A 9,044-nucleotide genomic window follows, 5' to 3' on the forward strand; every position below is an offset into this window, starting at 1 on the left:
TCCCCAGGACCCCCAGCCCTCTCTAGGGGCCACTTTCCCCGTGTCCTGCTTGCTCTTGATGGCTCCCTGAGGGCTGTGGGAAAGCAGAACTTTGGTCCTTTCTTGGTCCTTTCTGGAAGCAGCTGAGGAAAGGGAGGTGGAAATGGAGCCCCAGGAACTGCGGTGGGAGTGGAGGGCTCTCCCCCAGGCACACTTCCCGCGTGGATGATGGGGCCTGGGTCAGTGAAAGCTGGGCCTCCCTTCCTCAGGCTCCAGAACAGACGCCCAGAGCCCTTGCTGTCTTGAGTTTTGCTTGGTAAACGTTTGCTCTAGAACGTAGAGACGTGGTTGGAGATGCTGCTCTGAGCTCTCAGGCCCCCCTCAGGGAGGGGGCCGGGTCTAGAACCTGCTGATGAGCCCACATCTCCCGGGGGGAAGTCCTCTCCCAGAAGGGGACGGGATCTAAGCCTCCCAGCTGGGTGGTGGGGAGGCTCAGCCCGGCCCAAACCTGCCCTTGGATGCTAGCCTCCCCGTGGGAACGAATCGGGGTGAGCCGGTTGCGGTTAGGATGTGGGGTGGCAAGGGGCAGGGCCCTCTTCCTGCCTGGTGGCAGCAGGTGCCCCTACAGAACTGCAGCAACGGCCCTTGGAGACCTTGAAGCCCCTTCCTCTGCAGAGAGGGAGCCGAGTTGTAGAAAGGTTGGGTGACCTCCCCAAAGGCACTCAGCCTCACCAAGGTAGACCCAAGGCTGTCTGTGGGGGCCGGGGCCCCTCGCATGCTTCTTCCCAGCTGATTGTGCTCCCCCCCACCCCCACCCCCTTTGATCCCCTGGGCCCTCTCCATCTGGTGCTTCTCTCTTTGGCTGAGCCAGGCCCGGGGTAGGAGGGGGCTTGATTTGGAGCAGCCAAGGGACTCCCCCCCTCTCACTCCTACACCATCATCTCCTATCTGCTCTGCTGGTCATTTTGGGTTTGGTGGGGAACAAAAGCATCCACCCTTGTCCCTGGCCCAAGGATGGTCCAGAAAGATCCAGGGCTTTGGAACTGAGCCCATCATTTCAGGGGCAAGGGCTGTGTACCTCCAGATAACCTGGGCCCAGGCCCAGGTGTGGGAGCTGGGCTCTCGGTGAGTCCCTCCATCCGGAGTAGTCTGGCCCACTTCCCTCTGCTTGCTGAATTAAGGCCAGCACCCCCTGGGCTTTGCTTCTGGATCAGGAGTTGGTCTACAAGGAGCAGCCCCAGCTGGCCTATGGTCATTCCTCTAGTGGGCCAGCGGGGAAGACTTCCCTCTCCCACCCCTTCGATCACCCAAATTGTCACCCCCAGGAGGAGCTCCCCCTTCACACCTGTGATCCAATGGTCCAGTAGTCCCCAAATTTGTGAGTTCTAAAAGCTACAGACTAATGATCTAGACGCCCAGGAAAATTGTATTCTGAGGAGTTTGGAAGTATTTAGAAAGGGAAATAAATGGTGATTACCGGGTGCCAGCATGAGTTCACTAAGATGAAGTCCTTCCAGACTCCTTTTTTGACAGGGTTATTCTTTGACTGGTGGATCATGGAAGGCTAGAGGCCACCCTTAACCATACTGGTTTTGGCCTGGTGTCCCAAGGATTTCAATACTAGTGATCATTTTCCCCCTCCAAAATATTAAATATGAAATTGTGTATGTACCTAAGATCCTTGTGTGGCAGTTCTTCGGTATCAGAATAGACAATTTCTTCTTACTTTGACCTAATAATTCCTTGACTTCTGCCACTCCCCCCCCCAATTTTGGAGATATACTAGGAATATCTGTACCCCTCAACTGCTTGGAGCCTCACTTTGACCCAAATTGTCTGTGGTAATGAGTTTGAGTGCTCTCGTCACACATATACAAATGCAAACACATACATGCACGTGTGCACACACCAGTCCCCCAATCTATGTTGGCTTTGAAGACCCAAGACCTCTCCAGCCATTCCCTTCTCCCCACCCCCAGCTCAGTGCCATGAGCCAGACTCCATGGGCCATGTTTTGGAACCTAGAGGCCCTTGGGGCTCAGTGGGGGTGGGCTCCCTCCAAGTCAGCATGGCCAGGCAGGCCCCTGCCCTCACTTTTGGTATGGGAGGGGGTACAGCACCCCCACAATGCCTTCCCACTACCCCATCTTGGCCCAGAGACCAGAGCAGGGAGGGGAGGAGTGGGCACCTTCACACCTCCTTCCTTTGCCTCTACTATTCTGCCCTGCTCCAGCCAGTTGTATCCCAACCCAAGGTCTGCCCCTACTTTTTGCCCTTTGTGCCTCCCATAAGTGTCCTTCCTTCTCTACCCACTTTCAGTGAAAAGGCCCTTATGATTTCCACTCACTGTAACAAAATGAAAAACCCCACAAGAATCTCTCTTCCCCACCCTACCCACTTTGGAGATGCAAATAAACAAGTGTGAACAGCCTGCCCCTATCTGCTTCCCTGATCTCTTTCTTGGGGAGGGTTGAAATCTGGAAGAGCTTCCTAGAGGAGGCAGCACCACAGACAGCTGGTGCCTGGGGCCCAGTGCTGGTGGGTGTGTCTACCAGAAGCCCTGGGGTCATAAAAAGCCATAAAAAGAGGTTGCTGACGAAAGATAGGGCCCCACTTCCCATATTCCTCCAGAATCCCAAAGGCAAGATTATTCAAGGCCATTTTGAGGACCTCATTTCCCAAGTGGGAGCTGAATACCGGCGTGGGGTTCCTGGGACGCATCCAGCTTATGCCCAGTCTGGGAAGACCCCCCACCACGAGGCAGGTGAGTTTAGACCTGAGCCATGAGAACCCACCTGAAGCAAAAACCTCCACCTTTATTTAGGAGGGCCCCAACTGAAACTATGACCAGGGGAGTGAGGCTGAGGAGAGGAAATCGAGTCCCCCTTGATGTGGAACTTTCTCAGAGTTGGTCAGTATTGTCTGCAGATTCCTGATGGGAGATCTATTCTTCCTAGGACTTTCTCGCCCCATCCGTGTGTGCTGCCAATGAGTTTCAGATCCGGGATCCTCCTTTCATCCTTTAACCCCAACTCCTTGTAGCTTTCCTGCCCGGGACATACTCTTACCTGGTTGCTACAGGGAGAAGAACCTTAGTTCCTGTTATGAAGGAGGAATGGAGGCAGGTGGAGGTGTACAGGGAGGAAAATGGGTGAGGGCCAGGCTGGTGGAGAGGATCTGGAAGAGAACAGTTCTGGGGACCCCCTGTGAGGGTTTTCTGGCTTTTAGAGAAGGTGTTCTAGCAATGAGGGGAAAGAAAGAGTGAAGTGGACAGAAGCTGATCGAAGATTGCAGGGATACAGATTTAGAGACAGAAGGGACCTTTGAGGTCAATCAGACCAGCACCCTAGTTTTCCAGATAGGTAAACATGCCCACTGTGATGAGGTGGATTCTTTTTGGTAAGAGAGCTAGAAAAATTGGCCTCTGCGGGTCCTTATTGCTTTGGAATTCTAGGCGCACCTTGGGGAATTGGTCTTATTCTTGGGCCCCCCAGGTCATATGGCCATTCTTCCAGTGGGTCATTGGGATGTTATATGAGGGCTAAGCATCAAGGAAGCAGTTTCCCATGATTAGTGGTGGGGAGGGGAAAGTGTCTGAGGAGGAAATGCAGCAAGGAGGCAATGGCCCCGGGGGTGGGAGTCAGGAATCCAAAGTGCCCAGCGCACAGTAAAAAATGTTAGCAATTATTATTGGTTCCACTTTTATTACAATTTTTTAAGTGACTTTGGACAATGACTTTTGGCCACTTCTTAATACCTCCGTTTCCCTTATCTGTGAAATGAGGATAACTTCCCGCCCCAAACCCGGAACGCAAGAGAAACATTTAAATATGGAAAACCAGAATGGGAAGGAGTGGACAGTTCAGAGAGGGCTGGTCATGGAGACTGCCAAAGGGGAACATGCTTCTCAACCCCTTCATCCCTCTCATATGGGTATTGGGAAAAAGATAAAGAGAGAAGGTGTAGAAAATAGAGCCTGGACTTTTCTTTATCCCCTTCCTCCAGACTGATCTCTGGGCCCCCTGTGCCCACTGGCCCTGACCTGATCTAGACCCAGACCAAGCCGGTACCCCCAATGTTGAGGTACCCCCGTCCGTGGCAGGTGCTCTGCACCACAACCAAGATCCAGGTAGGAACGAATCCCAACTGTTTCCCTGTCTCTACCCTACCCCCCATCAGCCATCATCAATAAAATCTCCATCATCCTTCCTGCTGCCTCCATTCCTTGAGCCCTACAGTCCCCATGTCCAGACTTCTGCTCCAGAAATGGGAAGGCCCACTTCCAATAACTGCTTGCTGAGTGACCAGAGAGCATCCCTTCACCATGCCGGGCCTCGGTTTCTACCTTTATTAGTTGGGAATCATACTTTCCCTGCCTCCCTCACAGGGTGGTTGTGAAAGTGAATTTAGCTGGATGTCAAAGAACTATAGAATATGGAAGCAGCCAGACACACAGATGGGCCTGTTTGGTTTTTGGAAGGCAAAACTACAATTGTTTCCCTTCAAGCGTACAGTGTCAGAGCTGGAATCCAGCATATCACAGTTGGGAGGGCCCTTAGAACCCAGAATATCAGGGCTAGGAGGGCCCTTAGGATACAATGTCAGAGCTGGGAGGGAGCTTAGAACCCAGAATGTCAGAGCTGGGAGGGAGCTTAGAACAGAGAATGTCAGAACTGGGAGGGTCCTTAGAACAGAGAATGTCAGAGCTGGGAGAGACCTTAGAACAGGGAATGTCAGAGCTGGGAGGGAGCTTAGAACAGAGAATGTCAGAGCTGGGAGGGAGCTTAGAACAGAGAATGTCAGAGCTGGGAGGGCCCTTAGAACAGAGAATGTCAGAGCTTGGAGGGAGCTTAGAACAGGGAATGTCAGAGCTGGGAGGGAGCTTAGAACAGAGAATGTCAGAGCTGGGAGAGACCTTAGAACAGAGTATGTCAGAGCTGGGAGGGAGCTTAGAACAGAGAATGTCAGAACTGGGAGAGACCTTAGAACAGAGAATGTCAGAGCTGGGAGGGAACTTAGAATAGAGAATGTCAGAGCTGGGAGGGCCTGAGGTCTCAAATCCAGCTCCCTTATTTTACACATGGAGAAGTAGAGGCCCAGAAAGAAACTCTTAGAAGAATCACCCCCCAAAAAAGGAGAGGCCAGGGAATCAGGAGTAGAACACTGTTCTCTTTCCTACTCTTTTTAAAATGTTAAACCCTTACCTTCTGTCTTATGCCCAATATTAAGTATTGGTTCTAAGGTAGAAGAATAAGGGCTAGACAATTTGGGTTAAGTAACTTGTGCAGGGTCATAGAACTAGGAAGTATCTTAGATTTGAACTCAAGACCTCCTGTCTTTGGGCCTGGCTGTCTATCCACTGAGCCACCTAATTGCCCTTGATCTATTCTTCTTTCTCTTTCCCTACTGCTGGCTTTCAGGGGTCTTTTCAGCTGGAACCCCTTTCCTCTGCAGGCTTTTTCTCTCTCCTGATCCAGGAGAGACCTTACAGGAATCCAAATAAATGCCACAGACAGAGAGTCAGAGCAAAGGTGTTTTATTTATTTATTTTCTAGAAACCTTTACCTTCTAAGAGTCCATACTCTATTGGTTCCAAGGCCGAGGAAGCAGTAAGGGCTGGGCAATGGGGATGATTTGCCCAGGGTTACACAGTTAGGAGGTGCTTGAGGTTGGATTTGAACCCAGGACCTCCCATCTCTGGGCCTGGCTCTCCATCCCCTGAGCCATCTAGTTGCCCCTCAAAAACAGTTTTGAATTAGAAGGGAGGGATTGCATGCAGAGAGGTTGAGGCAGGTCTATTGGATGGGTAGGGAGGCTTGAGACTGCAGTGTTTAGACAGGAGAGGGTATAATCTCTCTTTTCAAGTATCTGAGGAAACACTTGTAGGAAAGGGATCAGACTTGTTCTGTCTGTCCCCAGAGGATGGAATCCGAAGCAATGGGTAGAAAAAGAAAAATGTGGGCCCTCCACAAGACAGAGCTTACAAAGCATTAAACATCTCTAAGTAGAACAGAGCTGCCTCTGGTGGTATTGAGATCCCCATCCCTAGAAGTCTCCAAGCAGAGGTTGCAAGACCATTTGTCAGGGATTTAGAGGGAATTCTGGCATGGGGATATAGCCTGGATTTCATCACTAAGGGTCCTGTTCTTTGATTCTGGGGGGGGGGTTATTTTTACTTTTTTTATTCTATTCCATTTTATTTTCAAGCCCTTACCTTCTGTCTTAGAATCAATGCTGTGTTCCAAGGCAGAAGGGCAGTAGGGGCTAGGCAATGGAGGTTAAGTGACTTGGCCAGGGTCACATAGCTAGAAGTGTCTGAGGCCACATTTGAACCCAGAACTTTCCATCTCTAGGCCTGACTCTCTGTCACTGAGCTACTAGCTGCCCCCAGATTCTGGGGGATTTTTGAGAACATTCTAGTCAGTGTGCCTTTGGGTAAGTCCCTTTTCTTTGGGCCTTCTACTTCCTCATCTATAAAATCAGGGCGTTGGATGACACAATTTCTGAAGTTCTTTCCAGCTTAGAATCTATGATCCAGCAATTTCCGAGTACTGTTCAGCCGCTGACAGGCTATGAATGAACCCTGTTCTTCTAGCCAGGAGACAAAAAAGGAGGATAAAATCACCTGGGGCCTAAGGGGGCCAAGGGCCGACCCTACAAGGGCCCCAGCCACTGGGAAGCCTTGGCATTGGGCGCTGTGCCCGCCCCAGCCCTTGAGTTCTGCCCCCCTGGAGGGGAGGGGGAGATATCGTCTTTCTGGCCCCTCCTGCCCAACGGGACCTGGACTTTGTTTCAGGAGCCCCTGAGGGGGGCGGGGCAGGAGAACTGGGGAGCCAGGCTCCCAGGCCACACCTGCTCCCCTCCCTGGCAACCTGAGCAGTTGGGGCGGGGCCCAGGGAGGGACACTGGGGCCCAGCCAGGCTGGGAGTGGTCATTTGGTCATTTCTGGCCAGGAGAGTTGAGCCAGCGGTGTCTGGGGAGCAGATCCAGCTCGGGGTGGGTGAGTGGGTTTTTGAAGGGGAGGAGGGTGTACTGGAGAGATGGGTGATGGGTGGGTGTCTCAGTGTGAGGTTGCAGGGCTTTCTGAATGGGTGGTGGGACGTGGAATTGCCTTTGGGTGTTACTGTGAGACTGTGTGTGTGTGTGTGTACATCTCTGTGTACCTAAAGGGCTTGGAGTTCCCGATTTGCTTCACGTTCCTGCCCATTCTCTGCGTGGCGATTGCGTCCTTTGGGGCTGTCTAGATGTTTGTGTTTAAGTCGGAGCAGGTGTTTTTCTGACTGATAGGAGGGGAGGCATCTGCAAGAACATTCAGCCGAGGATGAGATTGTATGGGAGGGTCTAGAAGGACACGGGCCCTGGTTAAATTCCACCCTGGGTAAATAGGAGGCTTTGTGTGGGACCGTCCTTGTGCACGTAAGCAGGTGGATGGCCCGTCTAGTCCAACCCTTTTCGTTTTTACAGTGGAAACTGAGTCCCAGCACAGGGAAGGGGTTTGTCCACACAGGAAGCAAGAAGCAGAATTGGGATTGGCACTCAGGTCGTCTGATTCCAGATGCAGGGCTGTAGCCGCTGTGCCGTATTGTTTCTGCTTGAGCGTTGGTGTGAGTCGGGGCAAGATTGATGTCTGTCCTCTGCGCCCCCCTCTCCGCCATTAAGCTATCCTGGGTTTTATGGGGTTGTGTCAGAAACTCTGTGTTCGCTTTATGTGAAAAACAAGAAACTTCCTAAAAGGGAGAAGTATCCCAGCGTGGAGCGGCGGCTCCTTCTCTCCGATGTCCTTCACGCAGGGCCGCAATGCCTGTTTTTGTAAGGGGGTTAGAGAGGAAAAGCTCGGACAGGCCGGAATGGGAGCCTGTGAGGGCCCTTCAAGCTGGGGAATTTGGCGTGAGAGGATCCAGAATGCCAAGGCTCGAAGGGATGTTTAGAACATGCAATGTCAGAGCTGGAAAGACCTCAGAACATAGAACGCAGGATGTCAGGACACTAGAAAGAGCCTAAAAACAGGGAGTGAGTGGGAAAGGGCTGTGGAACAAGGCACAAGGAATGGCAGGACTTTAAAAAAAAAATCTAAATGTGATGAATGTTATGATTACACATGTAAAATCTATATCAGATTGCTTCCTGTCTCAGGGAGGGAAGAGGGCAGGGAAGGAGGGAGGCAGAAATGGTCAGAAGGGAGAGCATTTAGAATTCAAACCTTTAAAAAAATGGCAAAAAGAATTGTTTTTACATGTAATGGGGGAAAATAACATCATTTTATTATTATCATTATTTTTAAATCCTTCCCTTCCACCTTAGAATCAATGCTGTGTTTTGGTTCTAAGGCAAAAGAGTGGTAAGGGCTGAGCAATGGGGGTGAAGTGACTTGCCCAGGGTTACACAGCTAGGCAGTGTCTGAGGTCAGATTTGAATCCAGGACCTCCCTTCTCTAGGCCTGGCTCTCCATCCACTAAGTCACCCAGCTGCTCCCAATAACATATTATTTTTTAAAATGTTGAATGTTGGAGCTGGCAAAACCTTAGGGCAGAGAACAAGAACAAAAAAGGGTCAAAAAAGAAGCCCTCTAGAATGATTTGCCCATTTAAAGATGAAGAAACTGAGGTTTCCCTTTCATTAGGGGTCAGATGGGACAAGGGGTTCTTGGGATTCCTCCCTCTCTTCTGGGCACTGGCTTATCAGCACAGCCCAGCTGTTCCTCAATCCTTCATCAGCGTAGCCTTCATGCCCCTCTCTTGGCCTTGGGCCTCACTAGTAAATACAGCCTTGTAGGCAGGCCCCCTTCTCGGCCCTGGCAAGGCGAGGCAGGGCAGGGGGAGATGGGCCCCGAAAGTATGGCCAGGTGTGGAATCTGGGGCTCACTCTGGCTGAGCAGCAACCTCTGGTGGTTGGAATGATGCCTCCTAAATGAGGCCTCCTACAGAGCCTCATCCTTCAGAAACCAGGTGGGGAGTACCAATCTGCTGTGGGCTTTAGCAAAGGGGAAGGCCATAGTGAGCCATCCAGACTCTTGGGGTGGGGGGGAAAGGAGGGAGAGAGAGAGGGAGGGAGAAGGAAGGAGAGAG

The sequence above is a fragment of the Gracilinanus agilis genome, chromosome 1 (assembly GCF_016433145.1).
Source record: "Gracilinanus agilis isolate LMUSP501 chromosome 1, AgileGrace, whole genome shotgun sequence".
Classification (NCBI taxonomy): Eukaryota; Metazoa; Chordata; class Mammalia; order Didelphimorphia; family Didelphidae; genus Gracilinanus; species Gracilinanus agilis.